The sequence below is a fragment of the Zonotrichia leucophrys genome, unplaced genomic scaffold, assembly GCF_028769735.1.
Source record: "Zonotrichia leucophrys gambelii isolate GWCS_2022_RI unplaced genomic scaffold, RI_Zleu_2.0 Scaffold_389_48183, whole genome shotgun sequence".
In the NCBI taxonomy this organism is placed as follows: Eukaryota; Metazoa; Chordata; class Aves; order Passeriformes; family Passerellidae; genus Zonotrichia; species Zonotrichia leucophrys.
This window is the reverse complement of record NW_026992594.1, coordinates 5200-30940: the sequence shown is the minus strand read 5'-3', so window position 1 is coordinate 30940 and position 25741 is coordinate 5200. Positions and strand designations below refer to the sequence as shown.

Below are 25741 nucleotides of genomic sequence, written 5' to 3'. Positions count from 1 at the left end.
CGCTGCATTCTGCAGCCAGATTCCTTAAAAGGAGGGATATTGAACAAATGCTCTAGGTGGATCAGACATGGAGGTTCGGCGAGGGCCTGGTAAGAGCCGCTGCAAATCCCCAGCCTCAGCCCGGAGAAGGCCCCTGAGGGCGGTGCTCAGTGTGTGGGCTGGCAGCTGTGCCCCTGTCCGCTGCTGCAGACAGAGGCTGCGCGGGCTCTTCTCCAGGCTCCCGTGGGCCTGAGTTGGATGCCCATGGAGCCTCGGCCCGGTGGGGCTGCAGGCTGGCACCGCGGCTCCCCGGGCAGCAGCCGGCCCTCTGCCCCCTGCCCTCGGGAGCCCTTGGCCAGCGGCTGCTGGCCGCGCCTCAGGGCTGTGCGGGCAGGGGAGGCCGGCGATGGGCGCAGGCAGCGCCCGGCCCAGGGGCTGAGCCCGCGCCAACCCTTCCCTCCTGCCGCTCTCTGCAGCTGGCAGAGGACAGGAGCCGAGCGGCCGAGCACCTGCACCAGGCCCTGCGCTACCTGCGGAGCCCACAGGAGCCCCTGCGAGAGGCGGCCGTCAGGTTCATGGGTGAGCCACAAGCCCAGGCTGCCCTTCCCCTCCCCGGCCCGGCCCGCCGCAGCTCGGCCCCAGCCCTGCCTGCTGCCCCGGCAGCGCCAGCCGGGCCTGGCGCCGTGGGGCCCCGCCTGTCCTGGGCGTTGTTGCTGCCCCGCCCCGTGGCAGCCGTGCCCTGGGGCGGCAGCGTGCGGCAAGGGCCGGGCTGAGCCCTGCCGGGCCAGCAGCCCGTGTAGACACAGCGCCGGCAGCGCCGCTGGCAGGGAGCTGTGCCGCTGGGGCCTTGACAGGCTCTGTGTTCACAGGCATGGCCGGGCGGCACCTGAGGGGGCAGCAGCAAGAGCTGCAGCTGATCTGCACTGGTGAGTGAGGGCAGCGGGCAGACAGCGGGGGCTGCCGGGGGGAGTTGCAAGCCCTGGCCTGGCTGCGGAGGGCTCTGCTCCCGTGGGCAGAGCACACTGACATTTCAGGGCCACATGGGGGATTTGTAGCCAGCAGCTTCGAGCTGATCCCCTTGCTCCCTGCTCCCTCCTGGCCATGGCAACAGCTGGCTGGGATGGCCCTTGCAGGGGTCTCTCCTCGGCTTCCCGCAGATGCGGGATATGATCATGGCTCTGTTCCTCTCTCTTGCAGCCCTGGAAGAAATGGCATGTGACAGCAGTCCTGCCATCAGAAATCTGTCAGCTGAAGCTGGGTTCGTTCTGCGGGCTGTACAGAGGGCTCCCTACTCCACTTGGCGTAAGCTGCGAGATGAGTTCTGCAGCGCATGGAAGAAACGGCCTCGCCTGTGCCACAGAGCCTTGCTGTTCTGCTGGAACTCTGTGTAAAGTTGCTCTGGAAGAGTCTTGTCTGCTGGGGCCACTTGAGCCAGCAGGGATTTTCTTTTCATTCAAGATTTTTGTGTTCATAGTTTAATTTTTCTATTGTATGTAAATAAAAATATGTATAGTAGACAGACTCCCAGGATCTTTTCCTTGCGAGGATCGGCAGGGCTTAGGGGAGGAGGATGAAAAGGGTGCTTGCACTCAGCCAGCTGCCCAGGCATGCAGTGCTGCAGGGGAAATGGCCAGAAGCCCCTTGGCCTGTGGTGGTTCTGATGAAGCCTTTGTGCTGCCCACAGAGCGGCTGGGCAGGGGCCGGAGCTGCGGGGATCCCTCTCAGAGCGGAGCCTGGAGATGGCCACAAGCCCTGTGCCAGGCAGGAAGCGCCATCTGTGTCCTCCTGCCCGTGTGCTGCTGGCTGCCTTGCTGAGGGCTCCCAGGTGCCTCTGGACGGGGCTGCTCTGGAGCTGCTGTGGGGCTGCGGCGCTGCTGCCGGGCAGCTTGGTCAGGCTGGGGCAGCCCCTGAGGGGCTGGGGCGCTGGCAAGCCCTGAGCAATGGGCTGTCAGAGGCCACAAGCAGCCTCCGGCAGCCGCCTTGATCCTGACAGAGTTGACTTGCAACACACATCCTGGGCACTCTGGAACTGACAGCATCAGTGTTGTTGGAAACTGAAATGCAGGGGCTTCTCAGATCTTTGGGCCTGTTAGCCAAGGCCTAGAGTTAAACACAGGATTTGAGCTGAGACCTTGGAAAGGGCTTCCAAACTTAGGCGCACAAGCGAGATTGCAGATTTATAATATAAAGCACAGGCATATTAAGCTAATTGGAATAAAGTTTCACCTTCTAGAATTTAAGATGTAGAAAAAATAAAAGTTTTAAATATAAACACCAAGGTGAAAAGGCAGTGCTTTGTGTTTCTATGTCACAAACTCATGATTAGCTAAGAAAGCTTACACTGTAGCATGAGTCCACAAGATGAAATATTGAAGGATTGGGTCAGAAACATACATATCCTTGTTGGCAATGTTTTATTGGCCAATAAATACTTAAAAGGTCTTTAAACTACAAGTCTTGTGACCTTCTGAGCCTTGTAGTGGAGATGTGAGCCAAACTCACCCTTCCTATCTATGTAGAAGATAAGAAAAAGAAATGTCATCATCTAAAACACTCAGAGGTCCGGTCTCTCGCTTGTTCCTACCCCCTTCAAATGCTCCTAAGTGTGATTTAGCTGGAAATAGATGACAAGGACTATTAATGCTGGCTCTTTGACTCCAAAGCAGCTGCTTTAGAAGCTTTCACATAACCCTGTGTGAAATAAACAGGGCCAGGAGACTTCTTCTCCTTTTTAATGCCTTTATTAAAAGTGATCAGCTCAGGATTGGGTGGCTCGGCAGGGCTGCAGTCCCCGTCGCGTCTCCCAGGGCGACTCAGAGGAGAAGGATATGCGCAGCTCTGTCCACTAGGGGCAGAGCCGGGGGATCCAGTCCTCGTGGGAGCCTTTAGGGCGTGATGTCCCCATCAGATCTTGCTTTCTCAGCGTTCCGTCTTGCCTGGTCCCGGCGTTGGGACGACTCTCTGCTCAGGGCAAGAGAGGCTCCGCATCTCTGCAGGCTCAGCACTTGGCTCCTCATGTCCAGACATCACTTTAGTCTCTCAACTCTTATTTGGCTCGTTGTTTTTGGGGTTTTCCCTGTGGGTTTGGAGTCGGGGTCCCACAAAGCATTCTGGTCTTTGGAGTCACTTTGCATAACCCCCCCCTCCAGGTCTCTTCTCTTCACTGTTCTGGGAAAGGTACAACTTAGCCTCGGGCAAGGCTCTGCTGATACAAAGGGAGCGATAAGCCACAACGACCCGTTATTACGATAACAAAGCACTAAGAACCCTGGCAGAGACAGATCTGGCTGCGTCCCTGTAACTCTTTCTCACAAAAAAAATATTAACCGAATTTTTGTTCATAACAGTCCCCCCTCCTTTCTTTGATCGAGCTTAAATTCTTAAGCTCGCATCAACTCACAATTTTTTGTTTTGAATCTACTATAAATCTCTTGTGCACTTTGGTAATCATGGTTACTTAACCTTGTTACTTTTCTTGGTTTCTTCAGGTTGGTTTGTACAGCCAATACTGTTTTACTAAAACAGATAAATAAGCATAGTAAAAAGAGCAATCCTCCAAGTCTACACACATTGAGAAAAACTACCTTTTCCCATACATTTCTTCTGAAAATGTCCAAGTTCTCCCACCCACTGGGATCAAGTGTAGGAGTTTGATCTTGATAATTTGCACATGCTAATCTTTTTATTTTGTTTGAAATGTCTCTAAGAATTGAATTCTTTATTTTTAATACTGCCTGGAGCCGGATGACTTTGTTCAACACAGATATTGGGGTCCGAACTTGGCTTTTACAATTTTGGATTTTCTCAGTTTCTATTTCACTTTCCCGGTTTTGTTTAATTTCTCCCAAATCATTATATATAGGAACTCCCAAACTTGATCCAGTTTCTTTGGGTAATAAGAAAATTGGTTTTATCACTCTAGCAATGCAGTTGCCAGATGAGATTAAACTTAGGGGTTTGGAGCTCCCCTGAAATGTGTTCCAAAAAGGGGTTTATCTCTTTTCCAGTACACTCATATAAATACTTGTAACAAACAATTTTTCTTACCATTTTCACTATTTCTTTGCTTTTTACTACATCTGCTGAGCTTGTTTCAGCAGCATCACATTCAAAGAACAACCAGGTTTCTCCTATAGGGCACTCTCCTAGGAGTGGCTGCCTAAAAGTGGCAGTATTGTGTGCTATCCAATACACTCTCTTATTTTTCTGATAAAGGACCCATTGAGAGGGGTTAACACAATCAGGGTTAGAACTGATGTGGATTCTCGACAAGGAGCTCACTTCTTCCTCATAGAGGGGTTGGTAGCATTCATTGCACAGCTCAGCTGGGCTTCCTAGAGCAACACCAGCAGTTACAGCTATCAGTACTACCCTTCCCAAGAGTCCGGTATGGGTCATCTTGCACAGCCTGCCCACCCGGCCTTGCCTCTTGGGGAATTTTTTACTGAGGAGAAGCTTCCAAGCTCTTTAGAGTCCCTTCTACCCGCTTCTCTGGCTAAGCCTCTCTTGGTCTGTTCCCTACAAATTTTAGTTTCCCCTAGGGGAGTGTTCTGTAGAGGATTAACCTGGAGTCTTTAGAAATATATTGGGGAACTTAAACTAGAATTACTTATTTACAGCCTTAAACTTTTTACCAACATAATTTACACAAGACAGTTTTGAAACATTTTAAGCAATATTAGAACTCTGATACCAATTTTTCCTATACAGTTCAGTCTTTTTGACTCTTCCTCCTGAGAGTCAACTTTAAATCTCAGTATACTCAGGTGAATTAACTTGTGATGTGGATGAATCCTTATCCAGTGCCCGGAGGGGAGTGGTGTGGACCCTGGCCCAATGCCAGAGGGAAAAACTGGGAGTCTGGCCCAATGCCAGAAGGAGAATGGGGTGCAGTTGGGTCCAGTGCCAGAATGCCAGAGGAAAAAAACCTGATGTTGAATCCTGGTCTAATGTCAGGGGGTGAGAGTGACTAACATAGTTTACACAAAATAGTCTTGAAACATTTTACTAATGTCTTCCCATACAGTTCAGTATTTTTGACTCTTCCTTTTAAGAGTCAACTTTAAATCCTTTGGTCCTTTTATCACAGTATACTCAGGTGATTTAGTTTGTGTAGCAGATGAATCTTGTCCAGCGCTGGGGAGTGAGGGTGGTGTGGACTCGGGTCCAATGCCAGAGGGAAAACCTGGGAGTCTGGCCCAATGCCAGAAGGAGAAAGGGGTGGAGTCCGGTCCAATGCCAGAGGGAGAATGGGGTGCAGTCTAGCCCAATGCCAGAATGCCAGACGGAAAAAACTGGTGTTGAATCCTGGTCCAATGCCAGGGGGTGAGAGTGATGTGAGTCCAACCGTCTTAGTAATGAAGAATAACTGAAACGGGCTTTCAAACACAGGTATTAATGGTCTTCTATTTAATGATTTTATCAAAACTCAGCTTCTCTGTTTAATGTTATCAGTAATTTCTCTTTTTCCATAGCTTGTATGTTTCTCTTATCAACTTCTACATACTCTGTATTTTGCAAGGAGTTGTATTTCTCAGCTAACTTAACTCCTAAAGTACTTTTATTCTCCTATTTTTCTGTGTATTTAATTCACTGGTTTTCTGTTTTATTTTTCAAGATCTTATTTATTTATCTCTTGCTTCTGTTTCTTACTTTCACTTACAGCTTAAATACTTCTTTCAGCCCCTTACACTTAATTTTTTTTTCTTTCTCTTTTTTTTCCTTACACCATTATTTTACACAATACACTTCCTTCTAAGGAGATGTGGTAAAACTTGTAAAGCACAATCTACATTACTTCTATTCTAATTCGTTTATATTCACTCTCTCATTTCTCATTTTCTTTCACACATTCCTTCACCCCTTTAAGACACAAACTTAATGCTAGAAAATCATGGGTCCCTACAGCCCCCCCCTCACCTTGGGGTTGGCCCAAAGGTCTCAGTATCTCTGGGCCTCTTGGAAGGACCCTGACTCTGGTTGCCTCTGGTGCACATTCATCTGTGAGGCTGCCTGCGTGTCACTCACGCTCTTACAGCTACGGCCCCCTCACTAGAGCTGGGGAGCTCTAGTCTGGTTTGCAGGTCACACACACACACTTTGGTCACAGCCCCCACCCACCCGGGGGCCACAAGCCTGGTTTGCAGGTCACACACACACTTCCACTGCCCTCTTCCCACCTGCCCGGGAAGTTGAGGCTGACTTTGCTTGTGACTCACACACACAACAAGACAACAATAAGGTACCTTTTACTTTCACACCACTTATTATAAGTTAAGTCTTACTGGCCAGTTTTGGTGTTATTGGATATCCTTTCTACCTAGCTGGATTTTTGTCTAACTTCAGATGTTACTTTGTTGAGACAGGACTTATCTGCTCCTGTATCAACCAAAAATTCAAATTCCTTATTTAGGGGTCCCACTTCAAAGTTTACCAAGGGCTCTTCTAGATGTTGCATCGGGAACCCTAAAGTATAAAGCCCCTGACCCTCTACTTGTCACTTCTAAGGATCTTTTCTAAATTATCTTGTTCCCTGGCTATTGCCACATCGAGACTGAGCTTTCTACAAAATCTCCTGATGTGTCCTGGCTCTCCACAGTAATAACAATGTCGTTCTCTCAAAGGGACTTGAGGTGTCTCTATCCCTTTTGCACTTGACAGTACAAGAGGCCTATCCTTGCCTCCTCCTGGTGGTGGACCCGCCCACCCTGCACTTTCCCTAGCTACAGCAACCATGATCTTAGCCTTGGCCTTTGCTTTTTCTTCCTCCCTCCTTAAATACACCTTCAATGCCTCTCTTAATAACTCATTTATGTCCTTCTCTTGCCAATCTTCCATCTTTTCCAGTTTCTTCCTTATATCAGGCCAAGATTTGGTAACAAATTGGACTTTTAGTAGCATTTGACCTTCTGGGGTGTCTGGGTCTATTCTAGAGTACAACTGGAAGTTCCGCTTTAGGCGGTTAAGCCAGGCAGCAGGAGCTTCATCTTTCTCCTGTGTACCCTCAAATGCCAATTGGGTGTTAGTTCCTTTGGGAACTGACTCTTTGATCCCCTGTATTATCAAAGATCTATATTCCATCATGGCCTTCCTCCCCTCCTCCTGGTTAGGGTTCCTGCTGGGATCCGTTAGTGGCAATTTCTGTTCGCCTGATGGCACCTGGGGTCCTGGATAGTTATCTTTCTCCCAAAATCTTATGCCAGCCACCCTAATCATCTGGACCTCTTCTGGAGAAAATAATATACTCAGGATGGAATTCATCTCCCCCCAGGTGTAGATATTTGGACCTAGAAATTGATCCACTTGGTTGGCTATGCCCACTGGGTCCTCAACTAAATGCCCCAACTCTTTCTTGAATCCTCTCACCTCAGAAGCAGTTAGGGGAGCATTCACAAAGCCAACACCTCCTGCTACTCCTCCCATAGGAACCTCTCTGAGGGGAAAGAGTCTCTCTGCCTTGGAGGTCTTAAATCTGGTGCTACAGTATGGCCCATCTTCAGATGCCAAACTACTTTGAGGGATATCTGGGTTACCCTGAACTTTCTGCCCATCAGCAGGTGTATTTGCTGATAGCTGTTTATCGGGCGAGGAGACATTTGTGTCCCAATTAGGAGGAGCTAAAGGGACAGCAATAGGAGGGGGAGAAGAGCCTGAGTGAATATTAAGTGGAGCTGGAGAAGGGGTGGAGAATGCAGCAGGTGGAGTAGGTGCTTGTGGTGGTGCAGAAGGAACTGGAGGGGATACTGGGTTTATCATAGCGGGAGCTGAAGAGGTAGAAGGAGGAATTTGAGCAGGTGGCAATGAGATGGCAGCCGGGGGAAGAACCGGATGGGCCATTTGAGGTGCTTGAAGAAGAGGATTATAAGGTGGAGGGGCAGAAGGAGGCAGATAATCCAGGGGATCCCATCTTTTACTAGTCTTATCATCCCCTCCTTCATTCCCCTCTTTCTTCCTCTGTACCTTACAAATTCGCACCCCTTCATCTCTAACAGCGCTCTTTAACCAGCAAGCTACATACAATAATTGCTCAGGATCAGTATCTCCTCGAGCTGTCAGATAATTATTTAATTGTTGGCACATCCACTTATCCTTTGTCCCAAACCAAGGCCATCCTCCTTGTAACTCTAATTCTGGCCACACTTCCATACAATAATGGATCATTTTCACTTTATCTAATCCCTCTGTGGCCTCTATAGAATCCCATTTTACTAACAGTTCTCCTAAGGGACTATTGGGAGGTATGTCCCTCAGCCTCTTACCAGTCTTTTTACTATTACACCCTCCCATTTTACAGGTGTGAACAGTAAAAAATCCCAAAGGTGCCTTTACTGACCGGTAATTTCAAAAAGAACCTTCTTTGAGGAGGTTCAGCCTCCTCCACTGAAACTTCAAATTTCTGCCTGATGCTCAGGACTTTATACTGAAACAACTGCCCGATCTCTTGATTGCCCAACTTTCCCCACGTCAGGTCTTACATCTATTGGGACTTGAACACACGAAGCCTCGGCCTAAGAATCCGGGTCGTGCCTGACTCCCTCAGTCAGGAAAAACAACTGCCTGATTTTTAGTTTGCCTAACCCGCCAATTTTTAGGCTTCACCGTATCAGGACTTAAAAGCAAACCACAGCCTCCTTCGCTGGGGTTTGTGCCTGGCTCCTGTGCCAGGACTTACTTTTGCCGGCAGGGCTTGTGAGCTACCTGAATCCTTCTCGGGACTGACAAAATCTTACACGAATCCTTCTCGAGACTTACAAATGCTACCCGAATCCTTCTCGGGACTGACAAATCTGCCTGACTTCCCTCTGTCAGGGCCTATTTTGGGTGCGTGCCACTCATACAAACATTCCCTCCGCACGCCCGGAGGGGGGGGGCCCTTTATTCCCCCTTGGGAGATGACTCACTCACGCTAATTCCAAGCTCCGCCCCCTGTTCGCAGCCGGCTTTCTCGTGAAAGCACGGAACCGCGGTACTGAGGATTCCCTCTCACTTCAAAGGTCCGGCTGCCGGCCTCCGTCTCATTCACACGCACATGCGCACGTCTCCTGCTCCCGCCACCGGCTTTCTCACCAATCTGGTGCTCCGGTGCTCCTCTGCATCGCTGCTCCTGAGCCGATCCCTCTGGTCCTGGTAGCCAGCTGTCCTGAAGTCCAAGATGGCCAGTCTTGAATCTTCTTGCGGCATTGCTATTCCGGACAAGCGCCCCCAGCTGAAATAAACAGGGCCAGGAGACTTCTTCTCCTTTTTAATGCCTTTATTAAAAGTGATCAGCTCAGGATTGGGTGGCTTGGCAGGGCTGCAGTCCGCGTCGCGTCTCCCAGGGCGACTCAGAGGAGGAGGATATGCGCAGCTCTGTCCGCTAGGGGCAGAGCCGGGGATCCAGTCCTCGTGGGAGCCTTTAGGGCGTGATGTCCCCGTCAGGTGTTACTCTCAGCCTCGGCGGCCCCCTTGGTCCCGGCGTTGGGACGACTCTCTGCTCAGGGCAAGAGGGACTCCGCATCTCAGCAGGCTCAGCACTTGGCTCCTCATGTCCAGACATCACTTTAGTCTCTCAATTCTTATTTGGCTCGTTGTTTTTGGGGTTTTCTCGTTGCATTTCGAGTCATGGTCCCACAAAGCATTCTGGACTTTGGAGTCACTTTGCATAACCCCCCCCACCCTCTCAGGTGTCTTCCCTATGCTGGAAGAGAGCACAGCCTCAGGGAAGGGCCATCCACCGCACCCAGCCAGGCCTTTTACTAATACAAAAGAGGAGATAAGCCTCAATGACCCGGTACTACAATAACAAAGCACTAAGAACCCTGGCAGAGACAGATCTGGCTGCGTCCCTGTAAGTCTTTCTCACAAAAAAAATATTAACCGAATTTTTCTTCATAACAGTGCCACCTGCGGCTCTCTGCTGTTCTCCAGGCCTCTTTCCAAGCCCTGCTTTGTGCAGCCCACTTCCAGAGGAAGAGGGACCTGGAGGAGCTGCTGACGAAGCAGCAGCGGATGAAGTTCGCCGAGCGCCTGGTAAGGACAGCCCAGGAGGCCCAGCCGAAGGCTGGAGAAGCCCCCTGCCCCCCGTGCTGGGGCTGGCAGCTGTGCCCCTGCCCAGCGCCGCAGCCGGGCCCGCCAGCCTGCGCCCCAAACGCCGCTCCCTGCCCTGGCCCGTGCGGGCCGGTTCGTCCGCGGCTGGGCGAAGGGAGCGCCCGGCCGAGGGGCAGAGCCCGGGCCAAGCCTTCTTTGTCGGTGCTCCCCGCAGCTGCTGGAGGACGAGAGCCGAGCGGCCGAGCACCTGCGCTGGCCCCTGCCGCATCTACAGAGCCCACAGAGGCCCCTGCGAGAGGTGGCCATCAGGTTCATTGCTGAGCCCCGAGCCCGGCGCCCCTCCCTGCCCCCAGCCCGGCTGCTCCCCAGCAGCGGGAGCCGCAGCCCCGCCTGCCCTCGGCGCTGCCACCGCCTTCCCGCAGCCGTGCCCTCGGGCGGTGGCGTGCGGCAGGGACCCGGCAGGAGCCCTGCTGGGGCAGGAGGGCGTGCGGCCACAGGGCTGGCATTGCCCGTGTCGGGCAGCTGTGCCGCCTGGCGCTGCCACGGGCTCTGTCTTGCCAGGGGTCACCGGAGTGCTCATGATGGGGCAGAAGGAAGAGCTCCAGGTCCTCAGTCAGGGTGAGTGGGGGCAGCCGCACGGGTGCCAGCGGGGGCCACCGGGGGCAGCTGCAATTCCCGGCTCTGGAGCTACAATCCCTGCCCAGGCTGCCGAGGGCACTGCTCCCTGTGCAGACAAGGGGCAGTGGGGGCAGAGCCCGGAGAGCTTTCAGGCACATGTGAGGGAGCCGAGGCCAGCACCTTTTGGCCCAAGCCCTTGTCTCCGCCTCCCTTCTGGCCATAGCAGGAGATGGCTGGAATGGCCCTGGCAGGAGTGTTTCCCTGGATTCCTGCAATCCGGCCTCTAACCGTGGCTCTGTGCTTCTTTTCTCTAGCCCTTCAAGCCCTGAGAGAGTACAAGTGCCCCTCCTTCATCACCCAATTTATCCAGCTGAACTTCGAGACAAGAGCTGCCAAACTTGGTCTGCAGGACCAGAAGAACCCGTGTCCTTCGGCAACCCCCAGTTCCCAATGAAGATGAGACCACCTGCAGAGCACAGGGTTCCAACTGGAACTCCAGGCACAGCTCTTGTTGGTCACAGCTGTGGGAAGCTCCTGGAGCTCCTGTCATCTCCCTCCCTGTTGGCAGCTCCCTCCCTCCCTCCCTCTCTCCAACCCCCAGGCCCTGCCCATCCCCTTTTTTGCCTCCCAGTTCACCCCTTTGCTTTGCTTTCCCTTAACAAACAGTTTGGCTTTGTCACTTTTTACACACCTGTGCTGAAGTGGCACAAATGCTGAGCCTGGGGACATGCAGGGCCCTGCTGCCGTTCTCTTCCACGCTGTGCTATGTGCACGGGCAGAGAGCAACAAGGGCTGCTCAGGCTGCAAAGGTCCCTCTCCTGCTGCTTCAGTTGCACAGCACCATGGAGTTCAAAGTCATGCTGAGCATGCTTGGTTTTTGAAGAGCCAGCTTGAGGATGCTCTGAAGGCAGCTGTCAGGGATTCCACAGAATGCATCTATGGAGGGCGCAGAGGAGCTTGCAATGCTGAAGTTTTTCCTAGAGAGCTTCCTGAAAGCACAGCAATGCTCCATCCCTACACAGGGACAGGAAGAGGGCAAAAGCAGAGACCGTCGTGGCCTAACAGTGAGCTTTGCGTGTGCCTAAAAGCAGCAGCAGCAGGAGGGAGTGGCTGAGCCTCAGGGGCGCGACCGTCCCAGTGGCTGCAGCGCTGTCAGGCAGTGCCTGCAGGCTCAGTGTGGTTCTGGCAGCTCTGGTCTCCCCACAAGTGAGGAATGGCAGCCCCTGCCTCAGGCCAAGTCAGAAATTACGCCAGTCGGGGGTTTATTTACAGATGCAAACAGGATGGGGCTGCTGGGAATGTGCCTTGAGGTACTTATTTTTTCAGTATTAGTCTCATTACATTATTATGATAATGGGAAGATGCTAGCAGCTCACAATCCAGGCAGCAGGCCTGAAAACTTAATGTTACAACTTACTTTATAAGCTTCTTGACCAATCACACAAAGCAAAAGCATATTGACAGTAGTTCTATCCAATCACCAGAAGCACACATAGCTTTGGTTAAAACAATGCTTGCTTATTTTGAATACAGTACCTGTTTGTAAGACACAATGCAAAGAGCTCCATTTTTAAGCTTTAACCTTCCTAATATCTTCTTGGAGAAACTTTCTGCAATTTAGAGAGCTATTCAGACAAGCATTAATACACAGGCTTATTGTTCGATTTGCCCTTGCCTTTTCTACAGTTTAAATAATTTTTCTGCTGACCTATCTCATGACTGTTGCTTTAGCACTGTTCACAAATCTGATGTATCTGAGGCCTGCCTTCTGCAGCTTTTCTAAAACCCTCTAATTTTAAGGATTCCCTAAAATTCCCCCTCTCTGTTCACTTAAAAAAATTTTCACAATCGTGTCGTTTATTACTTGCGTTTTGTAGCCTTACTATAATATTTTTGTTTCTTATCTGCTTAAAACATGTTTTTGTTGGCACTAAGCATTGCTGTATTACAACACAGCAATTTAATGCTGTGAAGGTCCAGTCCGTGGAAAGGGCATAAATTATGCCTGACAATAGTTACAAGTCATTGTTCAAAAATCTCTTGTCGATTCCAGGGTCTTAACTCAAAACCTTCCTCCCTTTCTCTTCCTTCATCCACCATCTCTGTGAGATTTTGAGCACTTTCTGTGAATCTACTTCCTACCTCTCTCTCTTGTGTGATAAAAACTTCTTGGACAGTTTTGTTCATCTCTCGTCACACACACTGAAGTGTTCAAGGTACTACTATTAATATCACTACCAAAACACCCAATACATGGAGACCTATCTTGCAAAGTTCCCTTTAGCCAAGGTGCAAAGCTCTATTCTTGGAACAAATCATCTAACCAGGACCCACTATCTTCTTTAATTTGGGCTCTCAAATCTTTCCGTTTTTGTATGCTTTTGAGGATGGATTCAGAGTGATCAGACAGGTTCATACAACACAATCCTTCAAATTCCTCACAACCATGTCCTTGTGCCAGTAAAAGAAAATCAATTGCTGCTCTATTTGGAAGGGAAGCATGTCTAACACTATTAACATTGGTCAACATGTCACTGATTGCAGTGGATATGGCATTAGTTTGTTTACTCAGCCAATATCCAACCTGGTCTAATTGTTTCAATGGCATTGCTGAAGCCAGTTGGGGTGAAAACAAACCTGCTGAAACCCTTTTTGCAGCCTTCTAAGGCGTGAAATCACTTCTACAGCTTTCACGATAATGACGACCAGATCTTGTTCCCCTTTGCTTCTTCTTAATGACCACTTTGGCAGTAGGCGCAATTACAGTGAGCACCCACTGCTACATGGGCCACCTTCAGGGCACGATGGGATGCCCTGCCAGGGCCTATCTACACAGGTGAACCAACATCCTTTTGGTAATTGTCGTGGATATTGGTCAGCCTTAGAAAGCACATCCCAACATTCTTAATAATTACACAAAAACCTTGAATTTCTGTATGCACTATAATGGGGAGTAACATTGTACTTTGGAGGATCACTTTCTGAAGTAACATTGTACTTTGGAGGATCACTTTCTCACTAATTATTATGTGTAAATGTAAGGCAAAAATCCATTGTTAAAGGACCAAGGATTTCTGATTCTTGGGGTTCAGGTACTGCTTTGGGAAGTTCTTTTTCCCAAATGTTAGAAGCCTATACAGGGCTCCTCCCACTGTCAACTTCACCAGGCTTGCTATTGAATTGCTTTTTGACCAAGGGCAAATTTTCTACTGGCACACCGACTAGTCAGGTTGAGAAAGGCTTTTCTGTTCCGAATTAGACAAACACATGATATCCGAACCTGCTGCCTTGGCTAAGGTCACCCAGACATTTGGTTTTGGTTGTTCCACAGACAAATCTACACTACAAATAGACTAAAACTCCGCACTATAAGAAGCAATCAAAACTAGCACCGCAGTAACATTTGATTTTGCAGCATCCTTTTTGTGAGCTAATTGTTGGCTAAAGCTCCTCCCATATCCTTCTCAATTCAAAAATATTACTTAACCTTTAATAAAAATTAACCAAACAAAACCTACGCTTTCTCCAATAGAGCTCTATGAAACCAACAAGTGACACATTTATAAACCACATAAAATCAGGGTTTGCAGGTTCCACCGATGCACAAGGAACGTCAGGTGTGACCCATGATCCCTCTGTTTGGCTCACGTCTGCGTACTTGCTTCTACGGTCTTGAACTCGTCAACTGTCCTGGGGTGTGATATGGTTTGACGTTTTTTGCTGGGACCCACTTAATTCCTGCACCTGTAGAGACAGAAGCATACCCTTTGTGCCAAGGGATTAATCAGAAAGGACCTTCAATTGGTCCTGTCCCACGGTTTCTAATTAAAACAGGGGGATTTTCTTTCAGTTTTGCCTGTGTGTTTTTGTGAAAATGCCTAGAAATTGGTGGATCAGGTTCTGCAACAGAATTGTTTAAGAAATTAAAACCATGCAAAGCTTTGTTTAACCTCATCTGTGGTGTGACTTCGACTCCTCCCTCTCTTGATCAAGAATGCGTTTTAATGTCTGATGTGTCCTCTCAGCAACTGCTTGGCTTGGGGGAGAATGTGGAATACCAAGGATAGGACGAACACCCCAATCTTTAAAAATGTGGCCAATTTTTGAGATATATATGTGGGATCATTGTCAGTTTTTTCTTCTTGGGGCACACCCAGTGAAGCAAAAGCTCTGCTAAAATTGCTGACAGGCATGAATGATTGCTTTCCCTGTGTGAAGAGATGCAAAAACTGCACCAGAGAACGTGTCCACTGAAACATGAGTATTGGTAAATTTACCAAAGGAAGGCTATTTAGTGATATCCATTTGCCATAACTGCAGGCTTTGCAAACCCCGTGGGTTGAACAACTCTTTCTAGAAACAGGAGGCTGCACAAGCTGACAGTCAGGGCAAGTACTAATGATAGCTTTAGCTTGACTTTTGGAAATTTGAAACATTCGCACAAGTGCTTGTGTGTTTTGGTGGAAGAAGGCATGACTCAGTTTTGGTTGTTCCAAAATGTTTGGCAAAGTGTTTGAAATAACCGCTGTCACTTTGTCTGCTCTGGCGTTTCCTTCTACAAAAAATCCAGGAAGCGAAGAATGAGCCCTGATGTGAGAAACAAACTGTGGATTAGTTCATGATTGTAAAGTTGTAAAAAGCCATGAAAGCCAATGATATCAAGTGTCATTACTAGGATTCTTTAGAACTGATCCTTCTAGTCTTTTAACCCCATTAGCCACAAATGCAGAATGTGTGAATAAATTAAAAGGTTGTGGGAAGAACTGAGAAGCCTGAACCACAGCAGCAAGCTCAACCATCTGAGGAGATCCCTCTACTATTTGAATACCTGATTTCCAAGTGTCCTGGGGTGACGTTATGATGCTTGTATATTCTGTTCTGTGCCTTTAAGACCGGCACTGAAGAGTGGAAGTTTTGTTTGGGTTTCTCTTATCAGGACACGAGACAAGCAGTAGACAGAGTTTTTTTTTACTTCCAGCTTTGGGCTTGCTGCTTTTGCTCGCTGCTTTTGCTTGCTGCTTTTGCTTGCTCTCTTTTTCTGCTCTTGCTTCTGCTCTGCTTTCTGCCTCTGCTTATTAGCTAGTTCTAGCTAAACAGTCCACATTGCTTCCTGGACTGTTTCTCCTCTCCTGTTCCTGTGACCATCTCGAACCTGCTCCGGACTGGGACCCGGGAACACCAAGGGTTCGGCTGCAGCGGCTGGCCCAGCGCCGGAGGGACTGAGAACAGAGCAACCACCCCCGAAAGAGACTTTCTGATTTTGCCATCTTTCTCAGAGCGGTGTCATTGGGTATTGTTCATTTTGTGTGCTGGGGGGTGCGGGGCCAGTCAAATAAACAGGTTCTTTCCACCTCTCTCCGAGGAATTTTTTTCCCGAACCGGTTGGGGGGAGGGGCCGTGTGGGTTTCGCTTTCTGGAGGGGCCCTCCTTTGCAGATTCTTTAACAAATTTGCCCTAAACCAGTACAAATCTTTGGCGCCCAAACGTGAGGTGAGAGAGAGAGTGGAAAAACCCTGTTTTGACTGCATTTTGGCTGCTATTACTCTGTGTTCGTTTAAATCAGCTAATAGCCATGCTTTTTGGATTCATAATGTCTGTTGGGGTGAAGGTTTGCATGCATTTCTGGTCCCTAGGGTTTTTTGAGATTTTAATACCTCTCTGGTCCCTAGGCTTATTTTCCTATCCAGAAATAGCTTTAGTATTGCCCCTAATAGGTAGTTTTTACATCAGAGGGGCTGTGACCAGAATAGCTATCCTGCTGGGTTTGGTGGCAATAATGTGCAAGAAGTTTATAAACATGCTGGGGTCTGCTCCAGGTATGAATGGTTCATGGCTATGGTTATGCATCCAGTTTGTCGCAGGAGGAGCAGGAGGGAATGAGGTTTTTCAGCCTCTGCTTTCCTCCTTCTCCTATGAATCAGTTGCATCACTAGTGAAGGATGTTCAGTTTCCCCTAATGTTAAAGAAACCATCTTCCTGGTATTCAATCTGGTAACCTTCCTCTATACAGCCTGCTGCTTCTCTAGAATGAGGGCTGAGATTTCTAGACGGGCTGATGAGACCCCTGACTCAGGAGTAAACCCTGGTGTGGAAAATCCTAAGTGGTGTGGGAAATGGGAGGATATGGGCCAAATCCTGAAGGAATTCTCTGACCCTATAGTGTGGGATTTTCCCCATGAAAAAATTCAGAACCCAGCTGAGGTGGGGAAATACCTGAAAGAGAAGTACCAGGATGAGCCTAAGGAGAGCAAGGTCATTGCAGTGAGCTGGGCCCTGGCATATGCTTATCGCACACTGCTAGATACTCTAGGGCAGCAGACAGAGGCAGGGGGGCAGGGAGATAAATCAGCAACTGTCCCGGTGACTCAGGCTGTAGCTAACACTCCAGGCTCGAAGCCAGCAGCTAAACCCATGGCTGTTGCTACCAGCACTAGAAGTGGGAAATGCACAGCTAAGACCAATCGACCAGTGGACGATGATGATGATGATGATGATGCAGGAGAAGGAACCTCAGTGCCTCCTGACGTAAAGTCAGGAGTCAAAGCAGCAGGTGCAAGATCAGATGCTAATACTGAGTCCTTCTCCCTGAAGGACCTTCGTGGCCTACGGAAGGATTACACTCGAAGGTCTGATGAATCCATAATTAGTTGGCTGGTCCGTCTCTGGGATGCTGCCGGCGAGGCTACCGTTTTGGATGGCACTGAAGCCAGGCATTTGGGATCCCTGTCACAGGATACTGTCATAGACCAAGGAATGATGAGGGGGGCTAACTCTCACAGCCTCTGGGAACGGGTCCTAAGAAGTGTGGCAGAAAGATACCTGTGTGCAGACGATCTCTATATGCAGCAGACTCAGTGGAAGACAATAGAGCAAGGGATCCAACGCCTGAGAGAAATGGCCGTGGCTGAGATTATCTTCTCAGATGATGTAATAACTAGGAACCCAGATTTAGTACCATGCACGTCTGTGATGTGGCGAAAACTCGTACGACTCGGGCCACAAGAATATGCTTCTGCCTTAGCCATCATGAAGAGGGATGAGAGGGGTGAGACTGTGCTTGACATGGCAAGGAAGCTCCGAGCATATGCAGATGCTGTACATGGCCCAACACATGCCAGAATCGCAGCGGTAGAAACACGTCTGCAGAACTTAGAGGATAAGATAGAGGAGAACCATAAGAAGCTTAGAGAGGAGATTAAAGAAGACCTTCTCCAAATTTCAGCAGTACAGATCCGAGGTTCCGGCATCCAAGGCAGACGTTTCCAAGATGGTGAGAGAAGATACACCCCACGAGCTGAGCTGTGGTTTTACCTGCGTGATGGTGGGGAAAACATGAGAAGGTGGGATAGGAAACCTACCGCTGTTTTAGCACGACGGGTGCGTGAACTGAAGGAAGCCACCAGGAGGAAAGCAGCTCCAGTTGCCCGTAGCCGAACGGCCAGGTATGATGATGATGACATGTCTGATCCCCTCGAAGGAACATCCAAAACATACACCCAGGGAAATAATGATAACCAGGCTTAGAGGGGCCCTGCCTCTAGCCAGGTAGAGGCCAGGGAAAATCGTGTCTTCTGGTCTGTGTGGATTCGTTGGCCTGGCACATCGGAACCACAAGAGTATAAAGCCTTGGTCGATACTGGTGCGCAGTGCACGTTAATCCCATCAAGACATGTGGGGACAGAGTCTGTTTCTATCGCTGGTGTGACAGGGGGATCCCAGGATTTCACTTTGGTGGAAGCTGATGTGAGCCTAAAGGGAAATGAGTGGAAGAAGCATCCTATTGTGACTGGCCCAGAGGCCCCATGTATTTTGGGCATAGACTACCTTCGAAGTGGGTACTTCAAAGACCCAAAAGGACTCAGATGGGCATTTGGAATAGCTGCTGTAGAGACAGAGGGCATCCAGCAATTGGACACCTTGCCTGGGTTGTCTGAGAATCCATCTGCAGTAGGATGCCTGATGGGAGAAGAGCAACGAGTGCCAATTGCCACTTCCATAGTGCATCGACGGCAGTATAGAACCACTCGAGATGCTGTGATCCCCATCCATAAGATGATCCGAGAGCTGGAGAGCCAAGGGGTGGTCAGCAAGACCCACTCACCCTTCAACAGCCCCATTTGGCCTGTGCGAAAATCTGAAGGAGAATGGAGATTGACTGTGGACTATCGTGCATTGAATGAAGTGACTCCACCACTGAGTGCTGCCGTGCCAGACATATTAGAGCTCCAGTATGAGCTTGAGTCCAAGGCAGCAAGGTGGTACGCCACTATAGACATAGCCAATGCATTTTTCTCCATTCCTCTGGCAGCAGAATGCAGGCCTCAGTTTGCCTTCACATGGAGGGGAGTGCAGTACACCTGGAACCGATTGCCCCAGGGGTGGAAGCACAGCCCCACCATCTGCCATGGACTGATCCAGACTGCACTGGAAAAGGGTGAGGCTCCAGAACATCTGCAGTATATTGATGACATCATTGTGTGGGGGAACACAGCTGCGGAAGTGTTCGAGAAAGGGAAGGAAATTATCCAGATCCTCCTGGGAGCTGGTTTCGCCATTAAAAAGAGCAAAGTAAAGGGACCAGCTCGTGAGATTCAATTCCTGGGAGTGAAGTGGCAAGATGGACGGCGTCAGATTCCTACAGATGTCATCAACAAGATCACAGCAATGTCTCCACCCACCAGTAAGAAAGAGACACAAGCTTTCTTGGGTGCAATAGGTTTTTGGAGGATGCATATTCCTGAGTACAGTCAGATCGTGAGCCCTCTCTACCTGGTCACCCGCAAGAAGAACAATTTCCAGTGGGGCCCTGAGCAGCAACAGGCCTTTGTCCAGATCAAGCAGGAGATTGCTCATGCAGTAGCCCTTGGCCCAGTCAGGACAGGACCAGAGGTGAAGAATGTGCTCTACTCTGCAGCCGGGAACCATGGCTTGTCCTGGAGCCTTTGGCAGAAGGTGCCTGAGGAGACTCGGGGTCGACCACTGGGATTTTGGAGTCGAAGCTACAGAGGGGCTGAAGCCAACTATACTCCAACAGAGAAAGAAATCCTGGCTGCCTATGAAGGAGTCCAGGCTGCTTCGGAGGTAATAGGCACTGAAGCACAACTCCTCCTGGCACCCCGACTACCGGTGCTGGGGTGGATGTTCAAAGGCAAGGTTCCTTCCACTCACCATGCCACCAGTGCTACATGGAGCAAGTGGATTGCTCTCATCACTCAGCGCGCCCGTATAGGTAAACTGAATCGCCCTGGGATTTTGGAGGTCATTACAAATTGGCCCGAAGGTGAGAATTTTGGTGTCATAGATGAAGAGGAACAAGAATCAGTGACACGTGCTGAAGAGGCTCCTCCCTATAACCAACTGCCCCCAGAGGAAACACGCTACGCTCTTTTCACTGACGGTTCCTGTCGCATCGTAGGGATGAACCGGAAGTGGAAAGCAGCTGTATGGAGCCCCACACGACAGGTTGCACAAGCTACCGAAGGAGAAGGTGGATCAAGCCAATTTGCTGAACTCAAAGCTGTTCAACTGGCCTTAGACATTGCTGAGAGAGAGAAGTGGCCAAAGCTGTACCTCTACACTGATTCATGGATGGTAGCCAATGCTCCGTGGGGATGGCTGGAGAGGTGGAAAAAGGCTAACTGGCAGCGTAGAGGGAAACCAATTTGGGCTGCTGGTGAGTGGAAAAACATTGCTACCAGGGTAGGGAGGCTACCTGTGAAAGTCCGCCATGTAGATGCCCATGTACCCAAGAGTAGGGCCACTGAGGAGCACCAAAACAATGAGCAGGTAGACCAAGCTGCAAAGATAGGGGTGTCCAAAATAGACCTAGATTGGGAACATAAGGGAGAGTTATTCCTAGCTCGATGGGCCCATGATGCCTCAGGCCACCAGGGCAGAGATGCCACCTATAAGTGGGCACGAGACCGAGGGGTGGATCTAACCATGGACAGTATTTCTCAGGTTATCCATGACTGTGAGACGTGTGCTGCCATCAAGCAGGCCAAGCGACTGAAGCCCCTCTGGTACGGTGGGCGGTGGTCCAAGTACAAGTATGGGGAGGCCTGGCAGATTGACTACATCACACTGCCCCAGACACGCCAGGGCAAGCACTACGTGCTGACCATGGTGGAGGCCACCACTGGATGGTTGGAAACCTACCCTGTGTCTCATGCTACAGCCCGGAACACCATCCTGGGCCTGGAAAAGCAAGTTCTGTGGAGACATGGTGTCCGGTTTATCTTCCCCCGAAAGGTTGTGGTGGTGGAGCCCAGCCAGGGAACGCCAAGTGTCCGATTAATCTCGGCTGTTTGAGGGGCCTGGAAGGCCCGGAGGTGGCCTTGGGGCAGCCCGCGTGTCGAAGGACGAGAAGAGGCTTCAGTTCTTCTTTCTGGTTTTATGTTTATTAATTGTTTATCTAAAAGATGTTCTTTCAGCCAGCAGAGATCTGCTCAGCAGTCAGCCATGGGCACACTGTCTGCCCTCCCGGGCAGCCACGTATCTTTATACCCTTTGTTACGTATACAATATTTATCATTTTTCCCCAATACCATCTATTCTTATAACTCGGTGTACTCTCAGTAATAACCAATCCAGGAGTGCCACCGTGGCCAAAGAAGATGGAGGAGAAGAGGAAGAAGAAGAAGGACAGGACACACCCCAATTCCTCCATCTTACTCCTCTAAACCCCCCTGTACATAAATCCTAAACCCCGTTTCTCACCCTCTAATTAGCTAATCCCTTCACCAATCACCCTGTGAAGCCCTCATCCTTGTCGTCTCCTGTGTAGGGTTAAAGTCCAGCTACCAGACACTTCTGGCAACATTCCAGGAGTCCCGAGCCCCCCCAGGGTCTCGGTGGCTCAGCATCTCAGGACTGAGATCTTGAGATCCGACAACATGGCACCCCTGAGAGGATCGAGTCAGACAATGGGACTCATTTCAAGAACAGCCTTATCAACACCTGGGCTAGGGAACATGGCATTGAGTGGGTGTACCATATTCCCTACCATGCACCAGCTGCAGGGAAAGTGGAGAGGTACAATGGACTACTAAAAACCCAGTTGAAAGCTTTGGGTGGGGGATCTTTCAAGAATTGGGAGCAGCATCTGGCAAAAGCCACCTGGTTAGTTAACACCCGAGGTTCCACCAACCGAGCAGGTCCTGCCCAGTCTGAGTCCCTGAATGTAATAGAAGGGGACAAAGTCCCAGTGGTACATATCAGAGGTTTGTTAGGGAAGACTGTGTGGATCAATTCTGCCTCGAGTACAGACAAACCCATTCGTGGGGTTGTCTTTGCTCAGGGACCAGGTTGCACGTGGTGGATAATGCAAAGAGATGGAACAACACAATGTGTACCTCAGGGAGATCTGATTGTGGGGTAAGAATGATGTGCAATATCACTGTTCATTGGATGTTACTGCCATTGTCTGTACATTAAACCATACAGACATGAGATAGAAGGAAATGTGTAAGAGTTGAAGGTCTGGGCAAGTGGAAGATGGAGAAGGAAATGTGTAAGTGTCGAAGGTCTGAGCAAGTGATAGATGGAGCTTTAAGTGACTAAAGTGAAAAGGGGGAATCCTGCAGCTCTGTAATATAGGGCCTGGATTCAGTGGTCCAGTGTGGGGATGTGATGAAGGCACGATGGGTATTGCTTGTAATTTTGGGGGAACAGATGGAAATTTTGTATGAATAATGCATGATGTGTTGTAGTATGTTGATGATATGGGGATAAGGGGTGGAATGTCCTGGGGTGACGTTATGATGCTTGTATATCCCCATTCATCTGTTCTGTGCCTTTAAGACCGGCACTGAAGAGTGGAAGTTTTGTTTGGGTTTCTCTTATCAGGACACGAGACAAGCAGTAGACAGAGTTTTTTTTTACTTCCAGCTTTGGGCTTGCTGCTTTTGCTCGCTGCTTTTGCTTGCTCTCTTTTTCTGCTCTTGCTTCTGCTCTGCTTTCTGCCTCTGCTTATTAGCTAGTTCTAGCTAAACAGTCCACATTGCTTCCTGGACTGTTTCTCCTCTCCTGTTCCTGTGACCATCTCGAACCTGCTCCGGACTGGGACCCGGGAACACCAAGGGTTCGGCTGCAGCGGCTGGCCCAGCGCCGGAGGGACTGAGAACAGAGCAACCACCCCCGAAAGAGACTTTCTGATTTTGCCATCTTTCTCAGAGCGGTGTCATTGGGTATTGTTCATTTTGTGTGCTGGGGGGTGCGGGGCCAGTCAAATAAACAGGTTCTTTCCACCTCTCTCCGAGGAATTTTTTTCCCGAACCGGTTGGGGGGAGGGGCCGTGTGGGTTTCGCTTTCTGGAGGGGCCCTCCTTTGCAGATTCTTTAACAAATTTGCCCTAAACCAGTACACCAAGTTTTAGTTGGGAACTTGGTTTGGTTCAACCAAGTAATGGCCGATTTGTGACTTCTGCCAGATCCCATCAGTAAAGAGAGTTACTGTGTTTAAAGGTTCTTTACTTTACAAAGGTTTCTCTCTAAAACTCAGTTTTGCCTGCAACAATTTGTGAGCTGGGTAATGAACAGAAGCAATATCTGCAAAATTTAATAATTCTCGTTTCAAATCATCAGAGTTTGCAGAATTTTGCATTGCCCAATCAAGATAATTTTTTTCAGTGGCAAATAGAGAACTGCAAATTCTTCACCTGCTAAACTTAACAACCTTGTTCTGGCCTTAATCAGAAGTTGTGTTATCCTCTCTAAGACTGTAAAAATAGTCTTTGCAAACCCTGAGGGAAGAAAACCCCATTCTATTATCAACAAAGGATCTCTCTCAGAAGGGTCTCATTGAAAAATGACAGAACAAAGTTGCATCTTTCCTCCTAAAATTGCAGAAAAGAATGCCTTTGCTGGAATACAGTGATGAGCTTGTTATCTTTGGAGAGCCTCCATGACCTTGTCACAGCTGCACAAGCTTCAGGTATTAGAGTTCAGGAGAGTCGATGGCGCAGCTTCCTCTCCACAAATTAAAAAGTGGACCCAATTCATCGTTGGTGATTCCCAAAACAGGTCTGACCCAATTGATTTCTTCTAGAAGCTGTTGTAAATCTTGCAGGGTGTTGACACTGGTCTGGAGCTGTATCTTCTGCAGTGTAATTGTTTTTTCAGTCTTCTTCCATCCCAGATAGTTCCAAGGTGGAACTTCTTGAATTTTGGGTTTAGAAATGGTAAGTCCAGCATTTTGGATTTCAGTAACAAGACTAGGCCAAGCTTGCTCCATCTCTGGCTTCATTGGAGCTGCGATGAGCAAATCATTCCTGTAGTGGAAATCACGGATCGTGGATCCTTCTGTTGAACTGGAGACAAAACTTGTGTGACAAAATATTGTCAAATTATAGGCGAATTCTTCATTTCTAGAGGCAATGTTTTCCAGTGCTATCTCTGCATGGGTTCTCTTTGATTGATGACTGGAACTGAAAAGGAAAATCTTGGAGCATCATTGGGATGAAGTGGGATGTGGAAAAAACAATCCTTTAAATCAATGACAGTGAGAGGCCAGTATTTTGGGATCATTGATAAAAAAGGAAGTCCAGGTTGAAGAGGTCGCATGTCTTCACTCACTACATTGATCTTCATGTCATGAAACAACCTCCAGGAGTCCAATGTCTTCCTGTGGATGACGAATACTGGTGAATCCCAGGGACTATTTGTGGGAGTGATGTGACCTTGTTGTAATTGCTCCTTTCCCAATGATTTATGGATATTTAAATTTTTCTCTGTTAAAGGCCATTGATCAGTCCATATAGGGTGATCAGTTTTCCAGTTCAGCTTTCAAGTGGCAGGTTTTGATGTGGTTTCCATCACAGGCTCACCTCCAGTTCTGCTCCCCATTGGGACAGGACGTCTCTCCCCCAGACGGTGAGAAGCCTCTGAACAAGAAAAGGGCGCACTATTGCTGTTTTTCCTTCAGGACCTGTAATGTGGATGTAACATTGGATGTAACATGGATGCACTTTGCAAACATACAGTAGCACCTCCAATCCCTGTGAGGGAACCTGCAGGAGCTACTAAATCTGAATGGCTGGGACAAAACATGTGAGAGATTACAGTGACATCTGCACCAGTATCCAGCATGCCTGTAATGTAAATTGTTTTACCACAGTGAGTCAGGCAGCAAGTCAATTTTGCGTGGTTGCTGTCCAAAAATTGCACCCAAAAGACCTCAGGACGTGAGCTTCCAAATGGCACAGACAGCACTGAATTCTCTGGAATGTTGTTTTGCTTGGCTGTACTCATGGGTAGAAGAAATGCAATAGCTAGAGGTGTTTTTCATGGAGTCACTATAGGAACATTAAATGCAAGAGTTAAATATATTAGCTGTTTGTGTCAATTTATTGAAACAACCACTGGAAGGACTGAAAGTCTGAAAATTTTGGTGCTAGCTGTGCCTAGAATCAAAAGCTCTTGTCTTTACTGAAAAAACTGATAATTCCAGTAGAAATACTTTCATAACAGAAATTATTAAAAAGGTGTATCAATTCTTGAGGAGGCCAATTCAAACCTTGTACATGAGGATATTGACCAGGGACCATTTGAGGGATGGATGACTGAGGGATAATGACGGAGGTACCAATGCCATTTGACTGGGTGATTGACTGTAAGGAGGTCACTACTTGTGTCGAGGCGCGGTGATAATCCGAGCTCTCTTTTGAGTTTAATGACAAAGCTTTGCCATCGATGTCAAATTGAGAATGAGAGTACTTGGCAAGATGCTTCCCTTTCCTACATTGAGGGCAAATAAAAAGAGGTTTAGGTTTGATTGTTGTTGTAGGACAATCTATATTCATGTGTTCTGCTTTACTACAAGGAAAGCCACAAGCCTTTTTATCAGAGTCCAACTGTACCGTACCAGCAGATTTTTAAAAAATGTTTCTTTATGCTTCAAGGGTCTTTTCAAGCTTTTCCATTTTTTGTCCCAAATGTTCTCCCAAAGCCTTTCCCAAATTATCTCCCAATGGTTTCCTAACTTTTCTTAAGAATCTGCAATCTGCTTTCCAAAAGCATTGACTTGCACATTAGCAAGATGTTTTGGAGAGGTGAGCTTACTGCAAGCTGTTAGCATCTCTGTTACAGTTGGAGGCTGATCAGGTAAAGTTATAATAATT

General features: G+C 48.7%; 1 long non-coding RNA gene across 1 annotated transcript; it reads left to right on the top strand.

Moving 5' to 3' along the window:
- The first annotated feature begins 479 nt into the window (after positions 1 to 479).
- LOC135441637 (uncharacterized) lies at positions 480 to 1323 on the top strand. Its single transcript, XR_010438509.1, has 3 exons — positions 480 to 558; positions 849 to 905; positions 1177 to 1323. It is a non-coding gene; the product is annotated as an uncharacterized LOC135441637 (long non-coding RNA).
- Positions 1324 to 25741: the final 24418 nt, after the last annotated feature.